General features: G+C 46.0%; 39 non-coding genes across 39 annotated transcripts; 20 read left to right on the forward strand and 19 right to left on the reverse strand.

Annotated features, from left to right (window-relative positions):
- Positions 1-15: 15 nt before the first annotated feature.
- trnae-cuc (transfer RNA glutamic acid (anticodon CUC)) lies at positions 16-87 on the reverse strand. The gene has a single exon. It is a non-coding gene; the product is annotated as a tRNA-Glu (tRNA).
- A 93-nt stretch (positions 88-180) lies between these two features.
- trnam-cau (transfer RNA methionine (anticodon CAU)) lies at positions 181-254 on the reverse strand. The gene has a single exon. It is a non-coding gene; the product is annotated as a tRNA-Met (tRNA).
- A 999-nt stretch (positions 255-1253) lies between these two features.
- Positions 1254-1336, forward strand: trnal-cag (transfer RNA leucine (anticodon CAG)). The gene has a single exon. It is a non-coding gene; the product is annotated as a tRNA-Leu (tRNA).
- Positions 1337-1552: 216 nt separating this feature from the next.
- On the forward strand, positions 1553-1625 carry trnar-acg (transfer RNA arginine (anticodon ACG)). Its single transcript has one exon. It is a non-coding gene; the product is annotated as a tRNA-Arg (tRNA).
- An 82-nt stretch (positions 1626-1707) lies between these two features.
- trnay-gua (transfer RNA tyrosine (anticodon GUA)) lies at positions 1708-1794 on the forward strand. The gene is given in 2 exon segments: positions 1708-1744; positions 1759-1794. It is a non-coding gene; the product is annotated as a tRNA-Tyr (tRNA).
- An 86-nt stretch (positions 1795-1880) lies between these two features.
- On the reverse strand, positions 1881-1952 carry trnae-cuc (transfer RNA glutamic acid (anticodon CUC)). Its single transcript has one exon. It is a non-coding gene; the product is annotated as a tRNA-Glu (tRNA).
- Positions 1953-2038: 86 nt separating this feature from the next.
- trnam-cau (transfer RNA methionine (anticodon CAU)) lies at positions 2039-2112 on the reverse strand. Its single transcript has one exon. It is a non-coding gene; the product is annotated as a tRNA-Met (tRNA).
- A 1004-nt stretch (positions 2113-3116) lies between these two features.
- Positions 3117-3199, forward strand: trnal-cag (transfer RNA leucine (anticodon CAG)). Its single transcript has one exon. It is a non-coding gene; the product is annotated as a tRNA-Leu (tRNA).
- A 216-nt stretch (positions 3200-3415) lies between these two features.
- trnar-acg (transfer RNA arginine (anticodon ACG)) lies at positions 3416-3488 on the forward strand. The gene has a single exon. It is a non-coding gene; the product is annotated as a tRNA-Arg (tRNA).
- An 82-nt stretch (positions 3489-3570) lies between these two features.
- trnay-gua (transfer RNA tyrosine (anticodon GUA)) lies at positions 3571-3657 on the forward strand. The gene is given in 2 exon segments: positions 3571-3607; positions 3622-3657. It is a non-coding gene; the product is annotated as a tRNA-Tyr (tRNA).
- An 86-nt stretch (positions 3658-3743) lies between these two features.
- trnae-cuc (transfer RNA glutamic acid (anticodon CUC)) lies at positions 3744-3815 on the reverse strand. Its single transcript has one exon. It is a non-coding gene; the product is annotated as a tRNA-Glu (tRNA).
- A 93-nt stretch (positions 3816-3908) lies between these two features.
- On the reverse strand, positions 3909-3982 carry trnam-cau (transfer RNA methionine (anticodon CAU)). Its single transcript has one exon. It is a non-coding gene; the product is annotated as a tRNA-Met (tRNA).
- Positions 3983-4981: 999 nt separating this feature from the next.
- On the forward strand, positions 4982-5064 carry trnal-cag (transfer RNA leucine (anticodon CAG)). Its single transcript has one exon. It is a non-coding gene; the product is annotated as a tRNA-Leu (tRNA).
- Positions 5065-5279: 215 nt separating this feature from the next.
- Positions 5280-5352, forward strand: trnar-acg (transfer RNA arginine (anticodon ACG)). The gene has a single exon. It is a non-coding gene; the product is annotated as a tRNA-Arg (tRNA).
- An 82-nt stretch (positions 5353-5434) lies between these two features.
- On the forward strand, positions 5435-5521 carry trnay-gua (transfer RNA tyrosine (anticodon GUA)). The gene is given in 2 exon segments: positions 5435-5471; positions 5486-5521. It is a non-coding gene; the product is annotated as a tRNA-Tyr (tRNA).
- Positions 5522-5607: 86 nt separating this feature from the next.
- On the reverse strand, positions 5608-5679 carry trnae-cuc (transfer RNA glutamic acid (anticodon CUC)). Its single transcript has one exon. It is a non-coding gene; the product is annotated as a tRNA-Glu (tRNA).
- Positions 5680-5772: 93 nt separating this feature from the next.
- Positions 5773-5846, reverse strand: trnam-cau (transfer RNA methionine (anticodon CAU)). Its single transcript has one exon. It is a non-coding gene; the product is annotated as a tRNA-Met (tRNA).
- Positions 5847-6850: 1004 nt separating this feature from the next.
- On the forward strand, positions 6851-6933 carry trnal-cag (transfer RNA leucine (anticodon CAG)). The gene has a single exon. It is a non-coding gene; the product is annotated as a tRNA-Leu (tRNA).
- A 216-nt stretch (positions 6934-7149) lies between these two features.
- Positions 7150-7222, forward strand: trnar-acg (transfer RNA arginine (anticodon ACG)). The gene has a single exon. It is a non-coding gene; the product is annotated as a tRNA-Arg (tRNA).
- Positions 7223-7304: 82 nt separating this feature from the next.
- Positions 7305-7391, forward strand: trnay-gua (transfer RNA tyrosine (anticodon GUA)). Its single transcript is given in 2 exon segments — positions 7305-7341; positions 7356-7391. It is a non-coding gene; the product is annotated as a tRNA-Tyr (tRNA).
- An 86-nt stretch (positions 7392-7477) lies between these two features.
- Positions 7478-7550, reverse strand: trnae-cuc (transfer RNA glutamic acid (anticodon CUC)). Its single transcript has one exon. It is a non-coding gene; the product is annotated as a tRNA-Glu (tRNA).
- A 93-nt stretch (positions 7551-7643) lies between these two features.
- On the reverse strand, positions 7644-7717 carry trnam-cau (transfer RNA methionine (anticodon CAU)). The gene has a single exon. It is a non-coding gene; the product is annotated as a tRNA-Met (tRNA).
- A 1005-nt stretch (positions 7718-8722) lies between these two features.
- On the forward strand, positions 8723-8805 carry trnal-cag (transfer RNA leucine (anticodon CAG)). The gene has a single exon. It is a non-coding gene; the product is annotated as a tRNA-Leu (tRNA).
- A 371-nt stretch (positions 8806-9176) lies between these two features.
- Positions 9177-9263, forward strand: trnay-gua (transfer RNA tyrosine (anticodon GUA)). The gene is given in 2 exon segments: positions 9177-9213; positions 9228-9263. It is a non-coding gene; the product is annotated as a tRNA-Tyr (tRNA).
- An 86-nt stretch (positions 9264-9349) lies between these two features.
- trnae-cuc (transfer RNA glutamic acid (anticodon CUC)) lies at positions 9350-9421 on the reverse strand. The gene has a single exon. It is a non-coding gene; the product is annotated as a tRNA-Glu (tRNA).
- A 93-nt stretch (positions 9422-9514) lies between these two features.
- Positions 9515-9588, reverse strand: trnam-cau (transfer RNA methionine (anticodon CAU)). The gene has a single exon. It is a non-coding gene; the product is annotated as a tRNA-Met (tRNA).
- Positions 9589-10592: 1004 nt separating this feature from the next.
- Positions 10593-10675, forward strand: trnal-cag (transfer RNA leucine (anticodon CAG)). The gene has a single exon. It is a non-coding gene; the product is annotated as a tRNA-Leu (tRNA).
- Positions 10676-11046: 371 nt separating this feature from the next.
- trnay-gua (transfer RNA tyrosine (anticodon GUA)) lies at positions 11047-11133 on the forward strand. The gene is given in 2 exon segments: positions 11047-11083; positions 11098-11133. It is a non-coding gene; the product is annotated as a tRNA-Tyr (tRNA).
- An 86-nt stretch (positions 11134-11219) lies between these two features.
- Positions 11220-11291, reverse strand: trnae-cuc (transfer RNA glutamic acid (anticodon CUC)). The gene has a single exon. It is a non-coding gene; the product is annotated as a tRNA-Glu (tRNA).
- Positions 11292-11384: 93 nt separating this feature from the next.
- On the reverse strand, positions 11385-11458 carry trnam-cau (transfer RNA methionine (anticodon CAU)). The gene has a single exon. It is a non-coding gene; the product is annotated as a tRNA-Met (tRNA).
- Positions 11459-12459: 1001 nt separating this feature from the next.
- On the forward strand, positions 12460-12542 carry trnal-cag (transfer RNA leucine (anticodon CAG)). Its single transcript has one exon. It is a non-coding gene; the product is annotated as a tRNA-Leu (tRNA).
- Positions 12543-12913: 371 nt separating this feature from the next.
- On the forward strand, positions 12914-13000 carry trnay-gua (transfer RNA tyrosine (anticodon GUA)). The gene is given in 2 exon segments: positions 12914-12950; positions 12965-13000. It is a non-coding gene; the product is annotated as a tRNA-Tyr (tRNA).
- An 85-nt stretch (positions 13001-13085) lies between these two features.
- On the reverse strand, positions 13086-13157 carry trnae-cuc (transfer RNA glutamic acid (anticodon CUC)). The gene has a single exon. It is a non-coding gene; the product is annotated as a tRNA-Glu (tRNA).
- A 94-nt stretch (positions 13158-13251) lies between these two features.
- On the reverse strand, positions 13252-13325 carry trnam-cau (transfer RNA methionine (anticodon CAU)). Its single transcript has one exon. It is a non-coding gene; the product is annotated as a tRNA-Met (tRNA).
- Positions 13326-14746: 1421 nt separating this feature from the next.
- Positions 14747-14820, reverse strand: trnam-cau (transfer RNA methionine (anticodon CAU)). Its single transcript has one exon. It is a non-coding gene; the product is annotated as a tRNA-Met (tRNA).
- Positions 14821-15822: 1002 nt separating this feature from the next.
- Positions 15823-15905, forward strand: trnal-cag (transfer RNA leucine (anticodon CAG)). Its single transcript has one exon. It is a non-coding gene; the product is annotated as a tRNA-Leu (tRNA).
- A 371-nt stretch (positions 15906-16276) lies between these two features.
- Positions 16277-16363, forward strand: trnay-gua (transfer RNA tyrosine (anticodon GUA)). Its single transcript is given in 2 exon segments — positions 16277-16313; positions 16328-16363. It is a non-coding gene; the product is annotated as a tRNA-Tyr (tRNA).
- Positions 16364-16448: 85 nt separating this feature from the next.
- On the reverse strand, positions 16449-16520 carry trnae-cuc (transfer RNA glutamic acid (anticodon CUC)). Its single transcript has one exon. It is a non-coding gene; the product is annotated as a tRNA-Glu (tRNA).
- A 93-nt stretch (positions 16521-16613) lies between these two features.
- Positions 16614-16687, reverse strand: trnam-cau (transfer RNA methionine (anticodon CAU)). Its single transcript has one exon. It is a non-coding gene; the product is annotated as a tRNA-Met (tRNA).
- Between the last annotated feature and the right edge of the window lie 898 nt (positions 16688-17585).

A 17585-nucleotide genomic window follows, 5' to 3' on the forward strand; every position in this document is an offset into this window, starting at 1 on the left:
GTGTCCAAAAGCGCATTCCCTGACCGGGAATCGAACCCGGGCCGCGGCGGTGAGAGCGCCGAATCCTAGCCACTAGACCACCAGGGAGCACCCGCTCGTGAACGTTCCTACGCGGGAGCCGGAAAGATGTGTCGCCTTAATAGAGCCAGTCTGTCAGTTCAAAAGAATTTCCCACCACGCTGCCCCGTGTGAGGCTCGAACTCACGACCTTCAGATTATGAGACTGACGCGCTGCCAAACTGCGCCAACGAGGCGTACCCAGCATGTTTAAGTAAACAGCAAAGGTTAAAAGTGAAAAGACTAGGCCTTTTGTTGATATAACAGGGAAGCTGTCCATTTGGTTTCGGCCAAACATTTGTTTTGGAAGGGATCTGCACATATAAACAGGATGCGGGGAGTTCTAAGAATGGATATTCTTGCTTGTGACCATGCTTGTGATGCAATCTGAGAAAACATAGGAAATCGCTGTCCGCTAAATTCTTTTGCAGCGTCCGCCGGACGCAGTGGAGCAACTCTGGTCTGACCGTTTTCAGTGACAGAATAGCCTGACATTTCAGTATGCAATGTTTTATAAAAGTAACAACAACCACAAAATACAAAACACAAAACTTTTCATTAAATCTGATTCATCAATTTCATATGAGATGTTAAAGCGCAATTAGTGCATCGCATGAGGAGCAGGACTTAGTTCAAATGACTGTAGGGTTCACTTTTTTATGAAACAGGTAAAGGGACGGAAACTCCTTGGGATAATGAAGCCATACACATAGCCCTTACCATAAATCAGGGCTGTTCAATTAAAGCGGTCAATGTTCTTTTTTTGAAGTAAAATCTACTGAACATACAAACAAAGTGTAACAATTTAAATGGATTCATCGCGAGCAAATTACTGACAAAGCTACTAAAAATGCATCCGTTCCCTGCCATTTATACCAGAACAGATTCTAAATTATCTTCCCATTTAAAACAGTGTTCATTAGGAAATGCTCTTAACAGGCTGATCATTAATGCAATTGGTTTAAAATATATAATTCTTGCAAAAAAAAGAAACAAGACCTCATGGTTTATGAATAAGCATCAAATCGAAGAGTGAAGTGTCGAAAAGTGAGGAGGAAAGGTCCCCTCTATCTGGGAATCGCGCTCCTTGCGGTACGTTATTTCTAAATGGCCTGTGTGCCATTGAACGGCTGCATTTAAGGGTCCATTCCGAAAGTGGTGGGTTCACGATTGCTGAGAGGCCGAACGCCCACACTGTCAGGATGGCCGAGCGGTCTAAGGCGCTGCGTTCAGGTCGCAGTCTCCTCTGGAGGCGTGGGTTCGAATCCCACTTCTGACATTGCTTTGCACATCACACTGGAGACTCCAGGCTCGGCTTTACATGGAAACGGCCGTGCGCTAATTTAAGTCAGACAGTGTAAGGGTTCCAATCCACATCTGCTTTGAAGTTGCAAGTAATCTTGATTACCAGGCACAGGTTTGTTGCAGAGAGCGTGGGTTCTTTCAGCCCCTTTGCCTGTTCTCGATCTGCGTTCTTCCTGTGTGCCCTCAAAGAGGGCCAGTGGCGCAATGGATAACGCGTCTGACTACGGATCAGAAGATTCTAGGTTCGACTCCTGGCTGGCTCGTTGCTCCTCAGCTCCTTTTCGAGCCACGAGGGCTTCCGCTGACAAGGCCCAAAAATAGCTCAGACGATAGACGGTATCCGGGCCTTCGATAGCTCAGTTGGTAGAGCGGAGGACTGTAGGCATCTCACTGGTCATCCTTAGGTCGCTGGTTCGAATCCGGCTCGAAGGAAGCGTCTCTTTAAGCCTTGGAGACCTTCAAATTTTATTGTTTTTTCAAAGTCCCACTAATACAGCCAGAGGGTGTCCAAAAGTGCATTCCCTGACCGGGAATCGAACCCGGGCCGCGGCGGTGAGAGCGCCGAATCCTAGCCACTAGACCACCAGGGAGCACCCGCTCGAGAACGTTCCTACGCGGGAGCCGGAAAGATGTGTCGCCTTAATAGAGCCAGTCTGTCAGTTCAAAAGACCCACGCTGCCCCGTGTGAGGCTCGAACTCACGACCTTCAGATTATGAGACTGACGCGCAGCCAAACTGCGCCAACGAGGCGTACCCAGCATGTTTAAGTAAACAGTAAAGGTTAAAAGTGAAAAGACTAGGCCTTTTGTTGATATAACAGGGAAGCTGTCCATTTGGTTTCGGCCAAACATTTGTTTTGGAAGGGATCTGCACATATAAACAGGATGCGGGGAGTTCTAAGAATGGATATTCTTGCTTGTGACCATGCTTGTGATGCAATCTGAGAAAACATAGGAAATCGCTGTCCGCTAAATTCTTTTGCAGCGTCCGCCGGACGCAGTGGAGCAACTCTGGTCTGACCGTTTTCAGTGACAGAATAGCCTGACATTTCAGTATGCAATGTTTTATAAAAATAAAAGTAACAACAACCACAAAATACAAAACACAAAACTTTTCATTAAATCTGATTCATCAATTTCATATGAGATGTTAAAGCGCAATTAGTGCATCGCATGAGGAGCAGGACTGAGTTCAAATGACTGTAGGGTTCACTTTTTTATGAAACAGGTAAAGGGACGGAAACTCCTTGGGATAATGAAGCCATACACATAGCCCTTACCATAAATCAGGGCTGTTCAATTAAAGCGGTCAATGTTCTTTTTTTGAAGTAAAATCTACTGAACATACAAACAAAGTGTAACAATTTAAATGGATTCATCGCGAGCAAATTACTGACAAAGCTACTAAAAATCTATCCGTTCCCTGCCATTTATACCAGAACAGATTCTAAATTATCTTCCCATTTAAAACAGTGTTCATTAGGAAATGCTCTTAACAGGCTGATCATTAATGCAATTGGTTTAAAATATATAATTCTTGCAAAAATAGAAACAAGACCTCATGGTTTATGAATAAGCATCAAATCGAAGAGTGAAGTGTCGAAAAGTGAGGAGGAAAGGTCCCCTCTATCTGGGAATCGCGCTCCTTGCGGTACGTTATTTCTAAATGGCCTGTGTGCCATTGAACGGCTGCATTTAAGGGTCCATTCCGAAAGTGGTGGGTGCACGATTGCTGAGAGGCCGAACGCCCACACTGTCAGGATGGCCGAGCGGTCTAAGGCGCTGCGTTCAGGTCGCAGTCTCCTCTGGAGGCGTGGGTTCGAATCCCACTTCTGACAATGCTTTGCATGTCACACTGGAGACTCCAGGCTCGGCTTTACATGGAAACGGCCGTGCGCTAATTTAAGTCAGACAGTGTAAGGGTTCCAATCCACATCTGCTTTGAAGTTGCAAGTAATCTTGATTACCAGGCACAGGTTTGTTCCAGAGAGCGTGGGTTCTTTCAGCCCCTTTGCCTGTTCTCGATCTGCGTTCTTCCTGTGTGCCCTCAAAGAGGGCCAGTGGCGCAATGGATAACGCGTCTGACTACGGATCAGAAGATTCTAGGTTCGACTCCTGGCGGGCTCGTTGCTCCTCAGCTCCTTTTCGTGCCACGAGGGCTTCCGCTGACAAGGCCCAAAAATAGCTCAGACGATAGACGGTATTCGGGCCTACGATAGCTCAGTTGGTAGAGCGGAGGACTGTAGGCATCTCACTGGTCATCCTTAGGTCGCTGGTTCGAATCCGGTTCGAAGGAAGCGTCTCTTTAAGCCTTGGAGACCTTCAAAGGTTATTGTTTTTTCAAAGTCCCACGAATACAGCCAGAGGGTGTCCAAAAGCGCATTCCCTGACCGGGAATCGAACCCGGGCCGCGGCGGTGAGAGCGCCGAATCCTAGCCACTAGACCACCAGGGAGCACCCGCTCGTGAACGTTCCTACGCGGGAGCCGGAAAGATGTGTCGCCTTAATAGAGCCAGTCTGTCAGTTCAAAAGAATTTCCCACCACGCTGCCCCGTGTGAGGCTCGAACTCACGACCTTCAGATTATGAGACTGACGCGCTGCCAAACTGCGCCAACGAGGCGTACCCAGCATGTTTAAGTAAACAGCAAAGGTTAAAAGTGAAAAGACTAGGCCTTTTGTTGATATAACAGGGAAGCTGTCCATTTGGTTTCGGCCAAACATTTGTTTTGGAAGGGATCTGCACATATAAACAGGATGCGGGGAGTTCTAAGAATGGATATTCTTGCTTGTGACCATGCTTGTGATGCAATCTGAGAAAACATAGGAAATCGCTGTCCGCTAAATTCTTTTGCAGCGTCCGCCGGACGCAGTGGAGCAACTCTGGTCTGACCGTTTTCAGTGACAGAATAGCCTGACATTTCAGTATGCAATGTTTTATAAAAGTAACAACAACCACAAAATACAAAACACAAAACTTTTCATTAAATCTGATTCATCAATTTCATATGAGATGTTAAAGCGCAATTAGTGCATCGCATGAGGAGCAGGACTTAGTTCAAATGACTGTAGGGTTCACTTTTTTATGAAACAGGTAAAGGGACGGAAACTCCTTGGGATAATGAAGCCATACACATAGCCCTTACCATAAATCAGGGCTGTTCAATTAAAGCGGTCAATGTTCTTTTTTTGAAGTAAAATCTACTGAACATACAAACAAAGTGTAACAATTTAAATGGATTCATCGCGAGCAAATTACTGACAAAGCTACTAAAAATGCATCCGTTCCCTGCCATTTATACCAGAACACATTCTAAATTATCTTCCCATTTAAAACAGTGTTCATTAGGAAATGCTCTTAACAGGCTGATCATTAATGCAATTGGTTTAAAATATATAATTCTTGCAAAAAATAGAAACAAGACCTCATGGTTTATGAATAAGCATCAAATCGAAGAGTGAAGTGTCGAAAAGTGAGGAGGAAAGGTCCCCTCTATCTGGGAATCCCGCTCCTTGCGGTACGTTATTTCTAAATGGCCTGTGTGCCATTGAACGGCTGCATTTAAGGGTCCATTCCGAAAGTGGTGTGTTCACGATTGCTGAGAGGCCGAACGCCCACACTGTCAGGATGGCCGAGCGGTCTAAGGCGCTGCGTTCAGGTCGCAGTCTCCTCTGGAGGCGTGGGTTCGAATCCCACTTCTGACATTGCTTTGCACATCACACTGAGACTCCAGGCTCGGCTTTACATGGAAACGGCCGTGCGCTAATTTAAGTCAGACAGTGTAAGGGTTCCAATCCACATCTGCTTTGAAGTTGCAAGTAATCTTGATTACCAGGCACAGGTTTGTTCCAGTGAGCGTGGGTTCTTTCAGCCCCTTTGCCTGTTCTCGATCTGCGTTCTTCCTGTGTGCCCTCAAAGAGGGCCAGTGGCGCAATGGATAACGCGTCTGACTACGGATCAGAAGATTCTAGGTTCGACTCCTGGCTGGCTCGTCGCTCCTCAGCTCCTTTTCGTGCCACGAGGGCTTCCGCTGACAAGGCCCAAAAATAGCTCAGACGATAGACGGTATCTGGGCCTTCGATAGCTCAGTTGGTAGAGCGGAGGACTGTAGGCATCTCACTGGTCATCCTTAGGTCGCTGGTTCGAATCCGGTTCGAAGGAAGCGTCTCTTTAAGCCTTGGAGACCTTCAAAGGTTATTGTTTTTTCAAAGTCCCACGAATACAGCCAGAGGGTGTCCAAAAGCGCATTCCCTGACCGGGAATCGAACCCGGGCCGCGGCGGTGAGAGCGCCGAATCCTAGCCACTAGACCACCAGGGAGCACCCGCTCGTGAACGTTCCTACGCGGGAGCCGGAAAGATGTGTCGCCTTAATAGAGCCAGTCAGTCAGTTCAAAAGAATTTCCCACCACGCTGCCCCGTGTGAGGCTCGAACTCACGACCTTCAGATTATGAGACTGACGCGCTGCCAAACTGCGCCAACGAGGCGTACCCAGCATGTTTAAGTAAACAGCAAAGGTTAAAAGTGAAAAGACTAGGCCTTTTGTTGATATAACAGGGAAGCTGTCCATTTGGTTTCGGCCAAACATTTGTTTTGGAAGGGATCTGCACATATAAACAGGATGCGGGGAGTTCTAAGAATGGATATTCTTGCTTGTGACCATGCTTGTGATGCAATCTGAGAAAACATAGGAAATCGCTGTCCGCTAAATTCTTTTGCAGCGTCCGCCGGACGCAGTGGAGCAACTCTGGTCTGACCGTTTTCAGTGACAGAATAGCCTGACATTTCAGTATGCAATGTTTTATAAAATAAGAGTAACAACAACCACAAAATACAAAACACAAAACTTTTCATTAAATCTGATTCATCAATTTCATATGAGATGTTAAAGCGCAATTAGTGCATCGCATGAGGAGCAGGACTTAGTTCAAATGACTGTAGGGTTCACTTTTTTATGAAACAGGTAAAGGGACGGAAACTCCTTGGGATAATGAAGCTATACACATAGCCCTTACCATAAATCAGGGCTGTTCAATTAAAGCGGTCAATGTTCTTTTTTTGAAGTAAAATCTACTGAACATACAAACAAAGTGTAACAATTTAAATGGATTCATCGCGAGCAAATTACTGACAAAGCTACTAAAAATGCATCCGTTCCCTGCCATTTATACCAGAACACATTCTAAATTATCTTCCCATTTAAAACAGTGTTCATTAGGAAATGCTCTTAACAGGCTGATCATTAATGCAATTGGTTTAAAATATATAATTCTTGCAAAAAATAGAAACAAGACCTCATGGTTTATGAATAAGCATCAAATCGAAGAGTGAAGTGTCGAAAAGTGAGGAGGAAAGGTCCCCTCTATCTGGGAATCGCGCTCCTTGCGGTACGTTATTTCTAAATGGCCTGTGTGCCATTGAACGGCTGCATTTAAGGGTCCATTCCGAAAGTGGTGGATGCACGATTGCTGAGAGGCCGAACGCCCACACTGTCAGGATGGCCGAGCGGTCTAAGGCGCTGCGTTCAGGTCGCAGTCTCCTCTGGAGGCGTGGGTTCGAATCCCACTTCTGACATTGCTTTGCATGTCACACTGGAGACTCCAGGCTCGGCTTTACATGGAAACGGCCGTGCGCTAATTTAAGTCAGACAGTGTAAGGGTTCCAATCCACATCTGCTTTGAAGTTGCAAGTAATCTTGATTACCAGGCACAGGTTTGTTCCAGAGAGCGTGGGTTCTTTCAGCCCCTTTACCTGTTCTCGATCTGCGTTCTTCCTGTGTGCCCTCAAAGAGGGCCAGTGGCGCAATGGATAACGCGTCTGACTACGGATCAGAAGATTCTAGGTTCGACTCCTGGCTGGCTCGTTGCTCCTCAGCTCCTTTTCGTGCCACGAGGGCTTCCGCTGACAAGGCCCAAAAATAGCTCAGACGATAGACGGTATCCGGGCCTTCGATAGCTCAGTTGGTAGAGCGGAGGACTGTAGGCATCTCACTGGTCATCCTTAGGTCGCTGGTTCGAATCCGGTTCGAAGGAAGCGTCTCTTTAAGCCTTGGAGACCTTCAAAGGTTATTGTTTTTTCAAAGTCCCACGAATACAGCCAGAGGGTGTCCAAAAGCGCATTCCCTGACCGGGAATCGAACCCGGGCCCGCGGCGGTGAGAGCGCCGAATCCTAGCCACTAAACCACCAGGGAGCACCCGCTCGTGAACGTTCCTACGCGGGAGCCGGAAAGATGTGTCGCCTTAATAGAGCCAGTCTGTCAGTTCAAAAGAATTTCCCACCACGCTGCCCCGTGTGAGGCTCGAACTCACGACCTTCAGATTATGAGACTGACGCGCTGCCAAACTGCGCCAACGAGGCGTACCCAGCATGTTTAAGTAAACAGCAAAGGTTAAAAGTGAAAAGACTAGGCCTTTTGTTGATATAACAGGGAAGCTGTCCATTTGGTTTCGGCCAAACATTTGTTTTGGAAGGGATCTGCACATATAAACAGGATGCGGGGAGTTCTAAGAATGGATATTCTTGCTTGTGACCATGCTTGTGATGCAATCTGAGAAAACATAGGAAATCGCTGTCCGCTAAATTCTTTTGCAGCGTCCGCCGGACGCAGTGGAGCAACTCTGGTCTGACCGTTTTTCAGTGACAGAATAGCCTGACATTTCAGTATGCAATGTTTTATAAAATAAGAGTAACAACAACCACAAAATACAAAACACAAAACTTTTCATTAAATCTGATTCATCAATTTCATATGAGATGTTAAAGCGCAATTAGTGCATCGCATGAGGAGCAGGACTTAGTTCAAATGACTGTAGGGTTCACTTTTTTATGAAACAGGTAAAGGGACGGAAACTCCTTGGGATAATGAAGCCATACACATAGCCCTTACCATAAATCAGGGCTGTTCAATTAAAGCGGTCAATGTTCTTTTTTTGAAGTAAAATCTACTGAACATACAAACAAAGTGTAACAATTTAAATGGATTCATCGCGAGCAAATTACTGACAAAGCTACTAAAAATGCATCCGTTCCCTGCCATTTATACCAGAACACATTCTAAATTATCTTCCCATTTAAAACAGTGTTCATTAGGAAATGCTCTTAACAGGCTGATCATTAATGCAATTGGTTTAAAATATATAATTCTTGCAAAAAATAGAAACAAGACCTCATGGTTTATGAATAAGCATCAAATCGAAGAGTGAAGTGTCGAAAAGTGAGGAGGAAAGGTCCCCTCTATCTGGGAATCGCGCTCCTTGCGGTACGTTATTTCTAAATGGCCTGTGTGCCATTGAACGGCTGCATTTAAGGGTCCATTCCGAAAGTGGTGGGTGCACGATTGCTGAGAGGCCGAACGCCCACACTGTCAGGATGGCCGAGCGGTCTAAGGCGCTGCGTTCAGGTCGCAGTCTCTTCTGGAGGCGTGGGTTCGAATCCCACTTCTGACATTGCTTTGCATGTCACACTGGAGACTCCAGGCTCGGCTTTACATGGAAACGGCCGTGCGCTAATTTAAGTCAGACTGTGTAAGGGTTCCAATCCACATCTGCTTTGAAGTTGCAAGTAATCTTGATTACCAGGCACAGGTTTGTTCCAGAGAGCGTGGGTTCTTTCAGCCCCTTTGCCTGTTCTCGATCTGCGTTCTTCCTGTGTGCCCTCAAAGAGGGCCAGTGGCGCAATGGATAACGCGACCTGACTACGGATCAGAAGATTCTAGGTTCGACTCCTGGCTGGCTCGTTGCTCCTCAGCTCCTTTTCGTGCCACGAGGGCTTCCGCTGACAAGGCCCAAAAATAGCTCAGACGATAGACGGTATCGGGCCTTCGATAGCTCAGTTGGTAGAGCGGAGGACTGTAGGCATCTCACTGGTCATCCTTAGGTCGCTGGTTCTATTCCGGTTCGAAGGAAGCGTCTCTTTAAGCCTTGGAGACCTTCAAAGGTTATTGTTTTTTCAAAGTCCCACGAATACAGCCAGAGGGTGTCCAAAAGCGCATTCCCTGACCGGGAATCGAACCCGGGCCGCGGCGGTGAGAGCGCCGAATCCTAGCCACTAGACCACCAGGGAGCACCCGCTCGTGAACGTTCCTACGTGGGAGCCGGAAAGATGTGTCGCCTTAATAGAGCCAGTCTGTCAGTTCAAAAGAATTTCCCACCACGCTGCCCCGTGTGAGGCTCGAACTCACGACCTTCAGATTATGAGACTGACGCGCTGCCAAACTGCGCCAACGAGGCGTACCCAGCATGTTTAAGTAAACAGCAAAGGTTAAAGTGAAAAGACTAGGCCTTTTGTTGATATAACAGGGAAGCTGTCCATTTGGTTTCGGCCCAAACATTTGTTTTGGAAGGGATCTGCACATATAAACAGGATGCGGGGAGTTCTAAGAATGGATATTCTTGCTTGTGACCATGCTTGTGATGCAATCTGAGAAAACATAGGAAATCGCTGTCCGCTAAATTCTTTTGCAGCGTCCGCCGGACGCAGTGGAGCAACTCTGGTCTGACCGTTTTCAGTGACAGAATAGCCTGACATTTCAGTATGCAATGTTTTATAAAAATAAGAGTAACAACAACCACAAAATACAAAACACAAAACTTTTCATTAAATCTGATTCATCAATTTCATATGAGATGTTAAAGCGCAATTAGTGCATCGCATGAGGAGCAGGACTTAGTTCAAATGACTGTAGGGTTCACTTTTTTATGAAACAGGTAAAGGGACGGAAACTCCTTGGGATAATGAAGCCATACACATAGCCCTTACCATAAATCAGGGCTGTTCAATTAAAGCGGTCAATGTTCTTTTTTTGAAGTAAAATCTACTGAACATACAAACAAAGTGTAACAATTTAAATGGATTCATCGCGAGCAAATTACTGACAAAGCTACTAAAAATCTATCCGTTCCCTGCCATTTATACCAGAACAGATTCTAAATTATCTTCCCATTTAAAACAGTGTTCATTAGGAAATGCTCTTAACAGGCTGATCATTAATGCAATTGGTTTAAAATATATAATTCTTGCAAAAAATAGAAACAAGACCTCATGGTTTATGAATAAGCATCAAATCGAAGAGTGAAGTGTCGAAAAGTGAGGAGGAAAGGTCCCCTCTATCTGGGAATCGCGCTCCTTGGGTACGTTATTTCTAAATGGCCTGTGTGCCATTGAACGGCTGCATTTAAGGGTCCATTCCGAAAGTGGTGGGTGCACGATTGCTGAGAGGCCGAACGCCCACACTGTCAGGATGGCCGAGCGGTCTAAGGCGCTGCGTTCAGGTCGCAGTCTCTTCTGGAGGCGTGGGTTCGAATCCCACTTCTGACATTGCTTTGCATGTCACACTGGAGACTCCAGGCTCGGCTTTACATGGAAACGGCCGTGCGCTAATTTAAGTCAGACTGTGTAAGGGTTCCAATCTACATCTGCTTTGAAGTTGCAAGTAATCTTGATTACCAGGCACAGGTTTGTTCCAGAGAGCGTGGGTTCTTTCAGCCCCTTTGCCTGTTCTCGATCTGCGTTCTTCCTGTGTGCCCTCAAAGAGGGCCAGTGGCGCAATGGATAACGCGACTGACTACGGATCAGAAGATTCTAGGTTCGACTCCTGGCTGGCTCGTTGCTCCTCAGCTCCTTTTCGTGCCACGAGGGCTTCCGCTGACAAGGCCCAAAAATAGCTCAGACGATAGACGGTATCCGGGCCTTCGATAGCTCAGTTGGTAGAGCGGAGGACTGTAGGCATCTCACTGGTCATCCTTAGGTCGCTGGTTCTATTCCGGTTCGAAGGAAGCGTCTCTTTAAGCCTTGGAGACCTTCAAAGGTTATTGTTTTTTCAAAGTCCCACGAATACAGCCAGAGGGTGTCCAAAAGCGCATTCCCTGACCGGGAATCGAACCCGGGCCGCGGCAGTGAGAGCGCCGAATCCTAGCCACTAGACCACCAGGGAGCACCCGCTCGTGAACGTTCCTACGCGGGAGCCGGAAAGATGTGTCGCCTTAATAGAGCCAGTCTGTCAGTTCAAAAGAATTTCCCACCACGCTGCCCCGTGTGAGGCTCGAACTCACGACCTTCAGATTATGAGACTGACGCGCTGCCAAACTGCGCCAACGAGGCGTACCCAGCATGTTTAAGTAAACAGCAAAGGTTAAAAGTGAAAAGACTAGGCCTTTTGTTGATATAACAGGGAAGCTGTCCATTTGGTTTCGGCCCAAACATTTGTTTTGGAAGGGATCTGCACATATAAACAGGATGCGGGGAGTTCTAAGAATGGATATTCTTGCTTGTGACCATGCTTGTGATGCAATCTGAGAAAACATAGGAAATCGCTGTCCGCTAAATTCTTTTGCAGCGTCCGCCGGACGCAGTGGAGCACTCTGGTCTGACCGTTTTCAGTGACAGAATAGCCTGACATTTCAGTATGCAATGTTTTATAAAAATAAGAGTAACAACAACCACAAAATACAAAACACAAAACTTTTCATTAAATCTGATTCATCAATTTCATATGAGATGTTAAAGCGCAATTAGTGCATCGCATGAGGAGCAGGACTTAGTTCAAATGACTGTAGGGTTCACTTTTTTATGAAACAGGTAAAGGGACGGAACTCCTTGGGATAATGAAGCATACACATAGCCCTTACCATAAATCAGGGCTGTTCAATTAAAGCGGTCAATGTTCTTTTTTTGAAGTAAAATCTACTGAACATACAAACAAAGTGTAACAATTTAAATGGATTCATCGCGAGCAAATTACTGACAAAGCTACTAAAAATGCATCCGTTCCCTGCCATTTATACCAGAACACATTCTAAATTATCTTCCCATTTAAAACAGTGTTCATTAGGAAATGCTCTTAACAGGCTGATCATTAATGCAATTGGTTTAAAATATATAATTCTTGCAAAAATAGAAACAAGACCTCATGGTTTATGAATAAGCATCAAATCGAAGAGTGAAGTGTCGAAAAGTGAGGAGGAAAGGTCCCCTCTATCTGGGAATCGCGCTCCTTGCGGTACGTTATTTCTAAATGGCCTGTGTGCCATGAACGGCTGCATTTAAGGGTCCATTCCGAAAGTGGTGGGTGCACGATTGCTGAGAGGCCGAACGCCCACACTGTCAGGATGGCCGAGCGGTCTAAGGCGCTGCGTTCAGGTCGCAGTCTCTTCTGGAGGCGTGGGTTCGAATCCCACTTCTGACATTGCTTTGCATGTCACACTGGAGACTCCAGGCTCGGCTTTACATGGAAACGGCCGTGCGCTAATTTAAGTCAGACTGTGTAAGGGTTCCAATCCACATCTGCTTTGAAGTTGCAAGTAATCTTGATTACCAGGCACAGGTTTGTTCCAGAGAGCGTGGGTTCTTTCAGCCCCTTTGCCTGTTCTCGATCTGCGTTCTTCCTGTGTGCCCTCAAAGAGGGCCAGTGGCGCAATGGATAACGCGACTGACTACGGATCAGAAGATTCTAGGTTCGACTCCTGGCTGGCTCGTTGCTCCTCAGCTCCTTTTCGTGCCACGAGGGCTTCCGCTGACAAGGCCCAAAAATAGCTCAGACGATAGACGGTATCCGGGCCTTCGATAGCTCAGTTGGTTGAGCGGAGGACTGTAGGCATCTCACTGGTCATCCTTAGGTCGCTGGTTCTATTCCGGTTCGAAGGAAGCGTCTCTTTAAGCCTTGGAGACTTCAAAGGTTATTGTTTTTTCAAAGTCCCACGAATACAGCCAGAGGGTGTCCAAAAGCGCATTCCCTGACCGGGAATCGAACCCGGGCCGCGGCGGTGAGAGCGCCGAATCCTAGCCACTAGACCACCAGGGAGCACCCGCTCGTGAACGTTCCTACGCGGGAGCCGGAAAGATGTGTCGCCTTAATAGAGCCAGTCTGTCAGTTCAAAAGAATTTCCCCACCACGCTGCCCCGTTGTGAGGCTCGAACTCACGACCTTCAGATTATGAGACTGACGCGCTGCAAACTGCGCCAACGAGGCGTACCCAGCATGTTTAAGTAAACAGCAAAGGTTAAAAGTGAAAAGACTAGGCCTTTTTGTTGATATAACAGGGAAGCTGTCCATTTGGTTTCGGCCAAACATTTGTTTTGGAAGGGATCTGCACATATAAACAGGATGCGGGGAGTTCTAAGAATGGATATTCTTGCTTGTGACCATGCTTGTGATGCAATCTGAGAAAACATAGGAAATCGCTGTCCGCTAAATTCTTTTGCAGCGTCCGCCGGGACGCAGTGGAGCAACTCTGGTCTGACCGTTTTCAGTGACAGATAGCCTGACATTTCAGTATGCAATGTTTTATAAAAATAAGAGTAACAACAACCACAAAATACAAAACACAAAACTTTTCATTAAATCTGATTCATCAATTTCATATGAGATGTTAAAGCGCAATTAGTGCATCGCATGAGGAGCAGGACTTAGTTCAAATGACTGTAGGGTTCACTTTTTTATGAAACAGGTAAAGGGACGGAAACTCCTTGGGATAATGAAGCCATACACATAGCCCTTACCATAAATCAGGGCTGTTCAATTAAAGCGGTCAATGTTCTTTTTTTGAAGTAAAATCTACTGAACATACAAACAAAGTGTAACAATTTAAATGGATTCATCGCGAGCAAATTACTGACAAAGCTACTAAAAATCTATCCGTTCCCTGCCATTTATACCAGAACAGATTCTAAATTATCTTCCCATTTAAAACAGTGTTCATTAGGAAATGCTCTTAACAGGCTGATCATTAATGCAATTGGTTTAAAATATATAATTCTTGCAAAAATAGAAACAAGACCTCATGGTTTATGAATAAGCATCAAATCGAAGAGTGAAGTGTCGAAAAGTGAGGAGGAAAGGTCCCCTCTATCTGGGAATCGTGCTCCTTGCGGTACGTTATTTCTAAATGGCCTTCGTGCCATTGAACGGCTAGCATTTAAGGGTCCATTCCGAAAGTGGTGGGTGCACGATTGCTGAGAGGCCGAAACGCCCACACTGTCAGGATGGCGAGCGGTCTAAGGCGCTGCGTTCAGGTCGCAGTTTCCTCTGGAGGCGTGGGTTCGAATCCCACTTGTGACATTGCTTTGCATGTCACACTGGAGACTCCAGGCTCGGCTTTACATGGAAACGGCCGTGCGCTAATTTAAGTCAGACAGTTTAAGGGTATCCAATCCACATCTGCTTTGAAGTTGCAAGTAATCTTGATTACCAGGCACAGGTTTGTTCCAGAGAGCGTGGGTTCTTTCAGCCCCTTTGCCTGTTCTCGATCTGCGTTCTTCCTGTGTGCCCTCAAAGAGGGCCACTAGACCACCAGGGAGCCACCCGCTCGTGAACGTTCCTACGCGGGAGCCGGAAAGATGTGTCGCCTTAATAGAGGCGGTCTGTCAGTTCAAAAGATTTTCCCACCACGCTGCCCCGTGTGAGGCTCGAACTCACGACCTTCAGATTATGAGACTGACGCGCTGCCAAACTGCGCCAACGAGGCGTACCCACGGCATGTTTAAGTAAACAGCAAAGGTTAAAAGTGAAAAGACTAGGCCTTTTGTTGATATAACAGGAAGCTGTCCATTTGGTTTCGGCCAAACATTTGTTTTGGAAGGGAACTGCACATATAAACAGGCTGCGGGAGTTCTAAGAATGGATATTCTTGCTTGTGACCATGCTTGTGATGCAATCTGAGAAAACATAGGAAATCGCTGTCCGCTAAATTCTTTTGCAGCGTCCGCCGGACGCAGTGGAGCAACTCTGGTCTGACCGTTTCAGTGACAGAATAGCCTGACATTTCAGTATGCAATGTTTTATAAAAATAAAAGTAACAACAACCACAAAATACAAAACACAAAACTTTTCATTAAATCTGATTCATCAATTTCATATGAGATGTTAAAGTGCAATTAGTGCATCGCATGAGGAGCAGGACTTAGTTCAAATGACTGTAGGGTTCACTTTTTTATGAAACAGGTAAAGGGACGGAAACTCCTTGGGATAATGAAGCCATACACATAGCCCTTACCATAAATCAGGGCTGTTCAATTAAAGCGGTCAATGTTCTTTTTTTGAAGTAAAATCTACTGAACATACAAACAAAGTGTAACAATTTAATGGATTCATCGCGAGCAAATTACTGACAAAGCTACTAAAAATGCATCCGTTCCCTGCCATTTATACCAGAACACATTCTAAATTATCTTCCCATTTAAAACAGTGTTCATTAGGAAATGCTCTTAACAGGCTGATCATTAATGCAATTGGTTTAAAATATATAATTCTTGCAAAAAATAGAAACAAGACCTCATGGTTTATGAATAAGCATCAAATCGAAGAGTGAAGTGTCGAAAAGTGAGGAGGAAAGGTCCCCTCTATCTGGGAATCGCGCTCCTTGCGGTACGTTATTTCTAAATGGCCTGTGTGCCATTGAACGGCTTCATTAAGGGTCCATTCCGAAAGTGGTGGGTGCACGATTGCTGAGAGGCCGAACGCCCACACTGTCAGGATGGCCGAGCGGTCTAAGGCGCTGCGTTCAGGTCGCAGTCTCCTCTGTAGGCGTGGGTTCGAATCCCACTTCTGACAATGCTTTGCATGTCACACTGGAGACTCCAGGCTCGGCTTTACATGGAAACGGCCGTGCGCTAATTTAAGTCAGACAGTGTAAGGGTTCCAATCCACATCTGCTTTGAAGTTGCAAGTAATCTTGATTACCAGGCACAGGTTTGTTCCAGAGAGCGTGGGTTCTTTCAGCCCCTTTGCCTGTTCTCGATCTGCGTTCTTCCTGTGTGCCCTCAAAGAGGGCCAGTGGCGCAATGGATAACGCGTGTGACTACGGATCAGAAGATTCTAGGTTCGACTCCTGGCTGGCTCGTTGCTCCTCAGCTCCTTTTCGTGCCACGAGGGCTTCCGCTGACAAGGCCCAAAAATAGCTCAGACGATAGACGGTATCCGGGCCTTCGATAGCTCAGTTGGTAGAGCGGAGGACTGTAGGCATCTCACTGGTCATCCTTAGGTCGCTGGTTCGATTCCGGCTCGAAGGAAGCGTCTCTTTAAGCCTTGGAGACCTTCAAAGGTTATTGTTTTTTCAAAGTCCCACGAATACAGCAGAGGGTGTCCAAAAGCGCATTCCCTGACCGGGAATCGAACCCGGGCCGCGGCGGTGAGAGCGCCGAATCCTAGCCACTAGACCACCAGGGAGCACCCACTCGTGAACGTTCCTACGCGGGAGCCGGAAAGATGTGTCGCCTTAATAGAGCCAGTCTGTCAGTTCAAAAGAATTTCCCACCACGCTGCCCCGTGTGAGGCTCGAACTCACGACCTTCAGATTATGAGACTGACGCGCTGCCAAACTGCGCCAACGAGGCGTACCCAGCATGTTTAAGTAAACAGCAAAGGTTAAAAGTGAAAAGACTAGGCCTTTTGTTGATATAACAGGGAAGCTGTCCATTTGGTTTCGGCCAAACATTTGTTTTGGAAGGGATCTGCACATATAAACAGGCTGCGGGGAGTTCTAAGAATGGATATTCTTGCTTGTGACCATGCTTGTGATGCAATCTGAGGAAAACATAGGAAATCGCTGTCCGCTAAATTCTTTTGCAGCGTCCGCCGGACGCAGTGGAGCACTCTGGTCTGACCGTTTTCAGTGACAGAATAGCCTGACATTTCAGTATGCAATGTTTTATAAAATAAAAGTAACAACAACCACAAAATACAAAACACAAAACTTTTCATTAAATCTGATTCATCAATTTCATATGAGATGTTAAAGCGCAATTAGTGCATCGCATGAGGAGCAGGACTTAGTTCAAATGACCTGTAGGTTCACTTTTTTATGAAACAGGTAAAGGACGGAAACTCCTTGGGATAATGAAGCCATACACATAGCCCTTACCATAAATCAGGGCTGTTCAATTAAAGCGGTCAATGTTCTTTTTTTGAAGTAAAATCTACTGAACATACAAACAAAGTGTAACAATTTAAATGGATTCATCGCGAGCAATTACTGACAAAGCTACTAAAATGCATCCGTTCCCTGCATTTATACCAGAACAGATTCTAAATTATCTTCCCATTTAAAACAGTGTTCATTAGGAAATGCTCTTAACAGGCTGATCATTAATGCAATTGGTTTAAAATATATAATTCTTGCAAAAAATAGAAACAAGACCTCATGGTTTATGAATAAGCATCAAATCGAAGAGTGAAGTGTCGAAAAGTGAGGAGGAAAGGTCCCCTCTATCTGGGAATCGCGCTCCTTGCGGT

This window comes from Triplophysa dalaica, chromosome 5, assembly GCF_015846415.1.
Source record: "Triplophysa dalaica isolate WHDGS20190420 chromosome 5, ASM1584641v1, whole genome shotgun sequence".
NCBI lineage: Eukaryota > Metazoa > Chordata > Actinopteri > Cypriniformes > Nemacheilidae > Triplophysa > Triplophysa dalaica.